The 11371-nt window shown below is 38.4% G+C and overlaps 1 pseudogene; it reads left to right on the forward strand.

Annotated features, from left to right (window-relative positions):
• The first annotated feature begins 11021 nt into the window (after window positions 1-11021).
• LOC122752258 lies at window positions 11022-11111 on the forward strand (annotated as a pseudogene).
• Window positions 11112-11371: the final 260 nt, after the last annotated feature.

Here is an 11371-nt window from a genome sequence, read left to right on the forward strand (position 1 = left end):
CAAAATACCTAGGAAGACTAGTACTAATAACAATAACTAGCATTTACATAGTGTTTAAGAATTTTTATTTAAAGTTTTGAATTCCAAATTCTATCCCTCCCTTCCCCCTCACCAAGGCTGTAAGCAATCCGATATGTCATACATGTACAATTATGTAAAACATTTCTATATTAATTCATCTTGCATAAGAATACTGAAATAAAATAAAAAATAAAAAAGAAAGTGAAAAAAATAGCATGCTTTAGTCGGTTCTCAATCAATATGTATTCTTTCTCTGGGGATGGATAGTACACTTCATGATGAGTCCTTTAGGATTGTCTTGGATCATTGTTTTGCTGAGAATAGCTAAGTCATTCACAGTTCTTCAACATTGTTCACAATGTTCTCCTACTTCTACTCACTTTAGTATACATCAATTCATGTAAGTCTTTCCAGGCTTTTCTGAAATCATACTGCTTGTCATTTCTTATAGCACAATTATGTTCCACCATAATCACATACCACACCCTGTTTAGCCATTCCCCAATTGATGGACATTCCTTTGATTTCCAATTCTTAGCCACCCCAAAAGAGTTGCTATAAATATTTTTGTACAAATAGGTTCTTCTCTCTCTCTCTCTCTCTCTCTCTCTCTCTCTTTCTCTCTCTCTCTCTCTCTCTCTCTCTCTCTCTCTCTCTCTCTCTCTCTCTCTCTCATATCTTTGGGTTATAAATCTAGCAGTGGAATTGCTGGTTCAAAGAGTACGCACACTTCTATAGCCCTTTGGGCATGGTTTCAAATTGTTCTCCAGAATGGTTGGATCCATTCACAACTCCACTAATAGTACATTAGTGTCCCAATTTTCCCACATCTTCTCCAACATCTTTCTTTTTTGTAATATTAGCCATTCTAATAGATCAGAGTTTTAATTTGCATTTCTCTGATCTATAGTGATTTAGAACATTGTTATATGACTATAGATAGTTTTGATTTCTATTGTCTGAAATCTGATTATTCATATCCTTTGACCATTTATCAATTAAGGAATGAATTGTATTTTTATAAATTTGACTCAGTTCCCTATACATTTGAGAAATTAAGCCTTTTTCAAAAATACCTGTTGCAAAAATTCTTTCCCAGTTTTATACTTTCCTTATAATTTTGGTTTCATTGGGGTTTTTTTTGCAAAAGCTTTAAAATTTTTCAATTTTATATAATGAAAATGATCTAATATACATTTTGTAATTCTCTCTTCTTTGGTACTAAATTCTTCCCCTGTCCATAAATCTAACAGATAAACTATTCCATGCTCTTTTTGTTTTTGTGAGGCAATTGGGGTTAAGTGACTTGCCCAGGGTCACACTGCTAGTAAGTATCAAGTGTCTGAGGCTGGATTTGAACTCAGGTCCTCCTGACTCCAGGGCCGGTTGTCTATCCATTGCACCACCTACCTCCCCCTTATTCCATGCTCTTTTAATTTGCTTATGGCATCACTATGCGTAAATCATATACCCATTTTGACTTTATTTTGGCGTACAATGTGAGATGCTGGTCTAGACCTAGTTTCTGCCATACTGTTTTCCAGTTTTCCCAGCAATTTTTCTTAAATAATGAGTTTTTGTTCCAAAAGCTTAGATCTTTGGGTTTACCAAACACTAGATGACTACAGTCATTTACTATGGTGTAATTCATACCTATTCTATTCCTTTGATCTACCACTCTATTTCTTAGCCAGTACCAGATTGTTTTGATAATTACCACTTTATAATTCAGTTTGAGATCTGGTATTGCTAGCATCTTTTGCATTTTTTTCATTGACCCCCTTGATATTCTTGAGCATTTTTTCTTCCAGAAAAAATTTATTAACTTTTTCTAGCTCTATAAAATAATTTTTAATAGTTTGATATGGAACTGAATAAATGGACTAAGTAGGATCATCACTTTTATTATATTGGCTTGGCCTATGTCTGGAAAATGAGCATATATGGTGTTTTAAGGTTTACAAAGTACTTTACAAATCTTATCTCATTTTCTCTCACAACAACCCTGGGAGAGAGATTCCATTATTATTCTCATTTGACAAATGAGGAGACTGAGATAGCAGAAGTTATTTGTCCAAGGTCACACAGCTGCTAAGTTTCCATGGTCAGATTTGAGCTCAATGAGTGAGCTAGCTACTTCATTATCTTCTTTATCTTTGTGAACATGGTCTAAGGTTTTCAACTCCAATACTTAATTACACAGGAGCAGTCTTTAATCAGTTTATTTCAAGATCAAATTTGCCGACTTTGAGTGTTCAAAAAAAGACTGAAAACCTTTCAAAGAAAGACTTTTTAACCAAGTAATCCAATAGCAAATGACTTTCTCATCTTCACAGGAAGGCCTCTGCTACATCACACAATCATACCTTAAGATGGAGTCCCGAATTAAAGACTATTTTTCCAGCAGTGAAGGCAAAGCTGGGCACGAGGATGACTGTTTTGGCACCACATATGTAGAGACAGCTTAGAAGCTGCCAGGGATAGGAGCAAAGGCAATGAATTTCAGGTCTAACATTTGGGCTTTTAGCTTAGATGAAAAGAAATTTTTCCTAAGAGTTGTCTGGGAGGCTGTGAAGGGAGGTTGTTAAGAATGTATTCTGTTCCTAAAATTTTTCTAAGATTAAAAAAAGTCTTTATCCCTCTTCCTTCACAGTATTCTCTTACATCTTTGCCTTCTCTGCCTTCATTGGCTACTACCTTAATTGAGGTTTTCAAGATCCGGGCTATTATTGCAATGGCCTTATAACTAGTCTTTTTGTCTCCAGTTTCTCCCTTTTCCAATCCATCCTTGGCATTGCTGTAGTAGGCAAGGCTTGACTGGGTGCCAATTCAGGTAGAAATTATAATGAAATGAGATATTTGTAGATTATCTAATGACTAATAGATCAGTCAATAAGCATTTATGAAGCTCTTACTATGTCAGGCATTATACTAAATACTAGGATACAAAGAAAGGGAAAAAAATGAATCCTGCCTTCTAGAAGCTCACATTCAAACGGAAGAGACAACATGTAGATAGCTAATCATCTATAAAATATAAGCATCATAAATAGATGGTCATCCAAAGGGAAGGTGTTATTTTTCCTTCATGTTTAAAGAGGACCAATGACATGATGGTTGATGTATTGAATTGCATATGAATTAGATTTAAATGAGGCAGAGTTGCACAAAGTGCTCAGCCTCACTCTCTCTTCTTGAGTCATAGAAGTCCAGGGGCAAGACAAAAGTCAAGATGACTGGAGATGGCCCAGGATGCAATGGATGTCCTTGTAGTTTTTGATGTCTGACCAAGCTTTAAGTGCTCCATGACATCTGGTTCAGCTCCCTTCATTGCCATTGGGACTAATGGTTCTCATCTGCCCATTTCCCCAGGGAAAGTATTCACTTGCTTTGGGTAGAACCGCCCCACCCCCCGCCAACTTACCAATGGGTTTGAGGCCTGTAGGTTAACCTCAATCTGGCTTAGGCTATCTGCCAAAGCAATTTATTGTGGTATGGCTTCTGTGCATGCCATTGTTCCTTGAAGCCAAAGGTGAGAGTTGGGTTAATCATGTGGACACCAAAGATGGTTGAACAGCCTTGAAAAGGACTCTGAAAGTCCTTACACCAGAGGTGCCAGTGGAAGTGGGAATAGAAAGGGATGGATCAGGAAAAGCATCTAAACTAATGTGATGCCAATAAATTGGGCAAAGACCAAGTAAATTGTGGTATATGGATATGATAGAATCCTATTGTGCTTTAAGAACTGAGGAAATAGATAATTTCAGAGACATTGGAAGGCTTGTGTGAACTGATGCCAAATGAAATGAAAAAAAACTAAAGAATAATGTATACTATAAAATCAATATTATGAAATGAACAATTTTAAAGACTTGTAATGAAGAATGAAATGAGAACAATGTATACAATAACAACACTAAAGATAACTTTGAAAGCTGTAATAACAATCATCAATATGATATTTCTTTTTCTTTTCTTTTTTTTTCTTTCAATGGGGTGAAGTGTGGGAGAGAGAGAAAATAGATTTCTCATTAATTAAAAAATTAAGTTTTAATAAAAATGATTTCCTGATAGTGGGGGCAATCTGTTAATGCTCTGGGCAGACAGTATCGAGGGCACTTATAGAGGGGTTAGCCATGACAAGGAGAAGAGACACCTCTTCATCAGACACTAGAATGAAGGAAGAAATAGTGGAGAATGATGTCAGAAGGATGTGAGATGAGGAAAAGGGGAGGGGTCTGTCACTGAATGGTCTCATTTTTGTCAGTGAAGTATGAGTGGCAGTCCTCATATGAGGGGGGATATGGGAGGTGGCAGTGGAAGTTTGAAGAGAGAATTTAGAATATTTAGAACAGTCACTGAAATGAGTAGGACAGGGAATAAGTTAGTTAGACAGAAGGTAGTTCCAAAGGGAGAGCCCTAGCAGCTGGTGAATAAAAGAGGGTTAACTTAGGGGATTGAAAGGCTCTTTAGCAAATAAGGTAGAACCAGACCCTCTTGTCTCCATATAGATATGGATCTGGTTATCAGAGTGTTGGGACTCCCATGGCAGCAAGACATGTGCCAGATCTACTCTTAGGTGACTGGAAAACTGCATCGACAGTTGGATCCTGTCAATCTCCCTGGCAATCAAATCTTGGAGAGAGCTCCCTTGCTTTTTAGGACAAAAATCAGTCTTGCCAGAATGGCAGGAACCTTGGTTAATATTGTTCCTATCACAGCATGTCTTAACATGTGACTTCCCTAAATCCCACTGGCTTCCAGTGCTATGAAGATGAAATAGAAACATGTCTTTGGCATTCAGTGCACTTCACGGTATTATCTTCAGCCTCTCCTTCCAGGCTTATTCTTATTCATACCCTCTATAATCGAGGGAGACTGGTCTTCTCATGGTACCTCATATATCATACCCCATCATTCCTGATTTCTGTGTCTTTGATTAGGCCATGTCCTATATCTTAAATGCTTTCCTTCTTTAAGACATGTCTTTTACTGACATCTCTTAGGTGCTAGTATTCCCCCATATTATTGTTTGTACATTGACTATGTTTCATATTTTCTTATATATGTACATGTTGTCTCCCCTGATGGAATGTAAGCCCCTTGACGACAGGGGCTATCTTGTTTTTGTCTGGCCCAGTACATTGCCTGACACATAGTAGGTACTCAATATATTTTTATTTTATTTATCAATTTAATTATTTCATATTATTTATTTTATTTAATAACTAATTAAAGGGTACTTATAAAGTTGAGAAGGTTTACGGAAGTTCTGCCCAAAGGAAAGGGAATGAAACAGAAGTTAAAGAATCAGGATATCTGCTTTGAAATCTAGCTTTTGCTATGTATGACCCGTATGACCTTGGATAGGTTCCTTTGGGCTTTCGTGTGGTAATGACTAAGTGCCCTTCTAGCCTTAATCCTATCACAAGACAGTTCTCAAAGTGTGATCTAAAGCTTAACTTCTAAAGCAAGGGAAGGTTATACTGGTGGCATCTGAGGAAGACTCTGAGATGACACAGGAGTAAAGAAAAAAGGGCTGATTGACAATGTTGAATTGTTTCCTGTCCCCTCCATCATTCCCTCCTCACTTCTCTCACCCTGCCAAGAACCTGAGTCTTCCAGCCCCCGGCTCACACCTCTCCTCTCACCTCTCATCCTCTACACTATAAAATAACCATAGTAAATCTACTGAGAGTTGAGCGTGGCAAAGGATTTTGCAGATTAAAAAAAATTTTTTTTTTGTATGTGGAGCAGATGGGAGTAGGTGGTTACAGAAACACATAATCTCAGAGTTGGAAGGGACCTCAGAGCCCATTTCATCCAACTTGTATCTAAACAAGAATCCCCTCTAATAATAGCTGACATTTATATAGTGCTTGAAGGTTTCCAAGCCTTCCTACAATATCTCATTTAATCTTTTAAAAAGATCATTTTGGATATCATTTAATCTTTCAAAGACCCTTTTCAAAGTATATATTAGATTTAACACATGTATGTATAATATATATTATAGCATAGTACATATAGCACATCTATAGTATTGTAGATATTATATGCAATATAGTATATATAGCATGCATATAGCTTATATGTAGCATATATAACACATACAATATAATATGTAGCATGCATATAGTGTAGTATCGATTATATATAGTATGGTATATATAGTATGTATACAGTATCACACATGATATAGTATAGTATATGTAGCACTTGTGGTATGGTATAGATTATATAATATAGTGTGTATACATATATACAGCACATATATACTATAGTATATATTATATATGGATAAGTACATATATATCATCTAAATTCATACACACACACAACCCAGCATGGTAGGTGCTGTTATTATCTCAATTTTATAGATGGGGAAAGTGAGTCTCAGAGAGAGGCTTGACCAGGGTCCAAGGCAAAATTCAAAGCCAAGTTTTCCTGGCTTCAGGTGCAGTCCTCTATCCACTACACTATACTTGTCTATCTACATTGAACATGACAAGTGGCCACCAACCTTTCCTTGAAGACATTCAGTGAGAGTGAGCTGCCCATTCCACTGTGGGATAACTCTACTCATTAGGAAGTTTTTCCTTCTCTGAAGCCCAAACTGGTCCCTTTGCGATGTCCACCCCATCCTGACTCTGCCACTTAATATTTTTGTGAGCATGGGCAGGCATTGGAGTCTTTTGGCCTGACAAAGGGGTCTTTGGAGGAAAAAGCTTGAGAATCATTGAACTGGGGAGCTTATAAGATCATCAGAGCCCTCCAGTGCAATGAGAGGTGTTCTTTGGTCTTCCTCTTGCTCTACCTTCAAAATGCTTTGCATCTGAGAATATTAGTTATGCCTCTAATAAGGGCACCTTGCTGTGTGGGTCTTTCTTAAAGGCAATTAGTGTTGGATGCTTTTGGGCAAAGGCTAGGTGTGAGCCTATATTTAGAGCACTCGGCAGAGCAGGGGGTTATGTTGGGTTCATTCTGGCTGCTCTTAGAACTGCCTGGGTTGGAGAATAGAACATTTCATGATCTTCTGTCACTTTGAGCTTTGTGAAATTCAGGGACTTTTGTACTCCTTTTTGGAAGGAATATATATTTTATATATATATTAAAAAGTACATTTCTCTGCCTTTTGGAGCTTAGCCATTCTTAAGTTAAAATAACATGAGGCCATGGATTCTTAGTTTATGAGTCGGTTCACCTCTCTAAATGCCAGTATAAATTGAACTGGTGCTAATTGCTAATAAGAATTACATGTTTTGAGGGAAGAGTGAGGGGAAAAAAAGAAACCAAATTAATTCAAACCTAATTTTCATTCCCTTGCCAAGTTTGAACTGGGACCAATTTGCAAACTGAGTTATCTCCCTTGCCTTGATAGAGTTTATAATGGAATGCTAGAGGTTTCTTAATGCATAGCATTGCTGTTTTAATAAAGACACATCCACACAGCTGCAATATTGGTGCCTTGTAACATATTGCTAATAATTGAGCTAATAATATTTTAGAGTTAATTAAAAGGAGGGAGGGGGGAAAAAGTACCCATAAAGTCTGGTATAGCCCAACCAGCTTGGGATAACAAGCTGACCAAGCAAAAACTGTGCAGAGGGAAGAAGAATAAAAAAGGGTTATTAGTGACTTGCCGATTGTCAAACTTTTATGTGTAAAAGAGAACTGTGGTATTAGGAAAGTGGTTTGATTTTTTTTGTTTCTCCAAACAAAATGGTGGATTAGCATTAGAAGAATCATTTGAATATACCTATCACTAATCACAAGATCACATTTATTTTCACTGATTCTTCTAAGAGAGTTAGGGACTTTGTATTTTTGTTCCTATTACAGCTAGAAAAGATGGGGATTTTTTACAACATTACACCAAAAGCTGGTGGCAAAAGTGAACTTAAACCTTTGGTCTCCAGTCTTGGGTGTAGGACTCTTTCTTCCCAGGACCCACCGGGTTTTTTACTCACTGGAATTGGAGTCTGAGAACCTGGGTTTAGACTCTCACTCTGCTAATTACTCCTGGTATGATCTCAGGTAAATCTCTTAATTCCTCTTGACCTCACTCATCTGTAAAATGGGGGGACCTGCCTAGATGACTGTCAAGGTCACTACTACCCCTGAATCTTTGATCTGATGAAGCTGAAGTCTGTGCTTGGGACCTACTCAGTGGGCATTTGGTCTGGCCTCTTTATTTTAGAGTCATCTCTACTCCAGATGGTCATGTAGGCTATTTGTGCCAGATTTGTGGCAGGGCCTTGTGAGTTCATATTGGCTTGATCGGCCATGGTTGGACACACTGTACCGTGACCTGACGTGATGGTGAGGTCACTGTGGTCCCCTTTGAGCATGAAGGACAACAACTACACCAAACCAATTCAGTGGCCACCTCTTTATTTTACATGTAGAAAATGAGGATCAAGGAGCTAAAGTGATTTGCCTGAGGTTGAACAGGTGGTAATCATCTGAAGTGGGGTTCGAATCCATAGTCTCTGACTTCAGAGCTGGTTCTCTTTCTACTAATAAATAAAGTCCATCTTGTCTCTTGCCCGTTTTGCCAGTGGCCCTGATTCCTTTTTCTTTACCATGAGCTCAAACCGTTGTTCTTCCTGTGTCCTTTACTTTAGTCTTTTCCTAGAGCCTTGTGAAGCGTGAGCATCTTTTGATTGATGGATGGATGGATAGATTGATTGATTCACACATTATTTCATTCCTTCATTAAAGAAACATTTCATTAACACTTACAATATAGAAGCTGTCCTGAGCTGCAACCTATTCTAATCTCAAACGTGGAACAGTGGCTAGAACACTGGGCCTGGACTTAGGAAAAAACATATGTTTCAATCTGGTCTCAAACACTTACTAGCTCTGTGACTCTGGGCAAGTCACTTAATAGCTGCATGCCTCAGTTTCCTCAATTGTAAAATGGGAATAATAACAACTACCTCACAGGTTGTTGTGAGGATCAGATGAAAGTGTTTAGCATAGGGTCTGACACATAGTTTGTGCTTAAAAATACCTTTTCCCTTCCCCCTTCTCAAAGAACTTACAAACTAATGGGGAAAGCTTAGATGTGAATAGATCAATATAATATAAATTAGAATGTTCTTAAGTGCACAAAAAATGTATACAGAGCTATGAGGTCAGATGTTGAAGAGATCAATTGCACCTATAGGACTCCAGAAAAACTTCACAGAGGAGGTGGTATCTGAGGCCAAACTGGTGGGATAGGACAACCCAGGCTCTAGGATTTCCATTTTCTGCAGCATAAATAAGGATAGATTTACAGTCCTTAATAACTGCTACCTTTCATCTGTCACTTAGAAATGGGGAGTGACCACAGCTTGCAATCTTGCCCATGCACATGTAAGGGGATATAACACTCATACCAGCTTACCAGACTCCAGGCAACCCAGACGGCTGCCTGGTTAACAGCCCCTCAGAATATTTTGGGGGGGGCAGTGCATGTCCATTTGAATGTGCAGATTGGAATTCCAGGGGTATTCTCTTTCAAATGTTCTAAGTAAACCTTTTGGGCTCCATTCCCAGGTTGCTCTTGCCACTCACATTTTATAAAACTGTTTGATGAATAAAACACATCAACATCAGCTCTGACACGTGACAGCTTGAGGACTATACTTGCATGATTTAGGTAGTCAAAAGCAACATCTCCAAAATACTTTACACATGAGCTTCAGACCATGAGTTCTGATTTTTTAAACCCCCAGATGGCCGTGAAGGCACTGGATAAGTTATTTGACCTTTGGCATGATGAGTCCTATCTATATCTGATTCATTAGATCCAATCTTCCCTTTCTTGGGATTAGGACCTTCCTAGGATCTCTGTCCCCTTCAGTCACTGAACCTCCCCTCACCCTCTCCCAGAACTTTGCCTCTTCTGGTCGCTGCCATAGTTGGAAAGGAGTTTGTAAATGCAGGAACCTTTGGGAAAGTTGCCACATAGACTTCCATTCACTCTAAGGCATAAGCAATAGACTCATGGAGATCATCCCTAAATGTATTCGTATGCATCTCATTTATGCGAGGTTGTCTCCCTTATTAGACTGTAAGCTCCCTGAGGGCAGAGACTGTTTTCTGCCTTTCTTTGCATCTTCAGCACTTAGTACAGGCCCTGGCACATAGGAGGAGATGAATAAAAGCTTGTTCACTGATTGAGTAACTGATATAGCCAATCTGGGGATCTGTGCTGCTTGACTTTGGATATTTGTTGCAATGGTTGCCCTTTTCTTTTCCTTTTCCATGGATGGTCAGGAAATGAGAGGGAAAGAAACTAATTTTTGCTCATAAAAATCACTAAATTAAAAACAGAACAAACCAACTCATGGTAGATCTCTAGTAAGTTTGGATGTAGAGGAGGGGCTTGAGAAAGAGCATTCTCCCCCAGGAGAAGTAAAAGGGAAAGTGGTTGGCACATCTGGAATCAAAGGTTTGCCCAGGGCTAGCTCTGCCTGGAGTATGGGGAAGTCCTAGGGAGCAGTTGTTATTGGTGAGAAGGGCAAAGGTAAAAAGGGTAACGGTGGAAGGATTCTAGCAGTGCTCATTCATACATTTATTAACTCATTCATTCATTCATTTAATATTTATTCACATTCAAGGCATTGTGAGGCATGTAAAGGAATATAAAAGGTGTCATTGTTTAGTTGGGGAGAAAACTCAATTTAATTCAAAAACCATTTATTAAGTATCTGCTGTGTGCAATACACTTCTTGGGGAAACAGAAAAAAAAAATTCTGGCCATGAGGAACTGGCATTGTTCTTTTGTGGTGACACAGAATGTATATAGATAAGCAAGTAAAAGTATCTATGAAGTCAATACTAAATTTTTGGTGGGGGGGAGAAGGAGTGCCAACTGGATATGTAGATTTGTGAATTATCTTTGTAGGAACCGATAAGACCACCAAAAGAGGGGATATATTTATATGAAGAGAGAAAAGGGCAGAAGGCAGAGCTATGGGTATACTTATACAAAAGGGAGGGGAGTGCTCGCTTCGGCAGCACATATACAGAGAAGATTAGCATGGCCCCTGCGCAAGGATGACACGCAAATTCGTGAAGCGTTCCATATTTAAAAAAACAACAACAAAAAACAAAAAACAAAAGGGAGGGGAACATGGATTATGATCTTGCAAGAGAGGACAGTGTCACAGAAGGCAAGAAAGGAGGGAGGATCCTGGAGAAAAGGGGTAGTTAACCTTGTCAAAAGTTATAGCAAAGTCACCAGATCCCTTGGATACATAGTTGAGTTGTTCACCCATTGATATTGTAAAGAATTAATTACTACATAGGCCTGCAAAATTATAATGTTTGGAAGCCTAGTATAGGCGTCGGA

This window comes from Dromiciops gliroides, chromosome 3 (genome assembly GCF_019393635.1).
Source record: "Dromiciops gliroides isolate mDroGli1 chromosome 3, mDroGli1.pri, whole genome shotgun sequence".
Taxonomy (NCBI): Eukaryota; Metazoa; Chordata; class Mammalia; order Microbiotheria; family Microbiotheriidae; genus Dromiciops; species Dromiciops gliroides.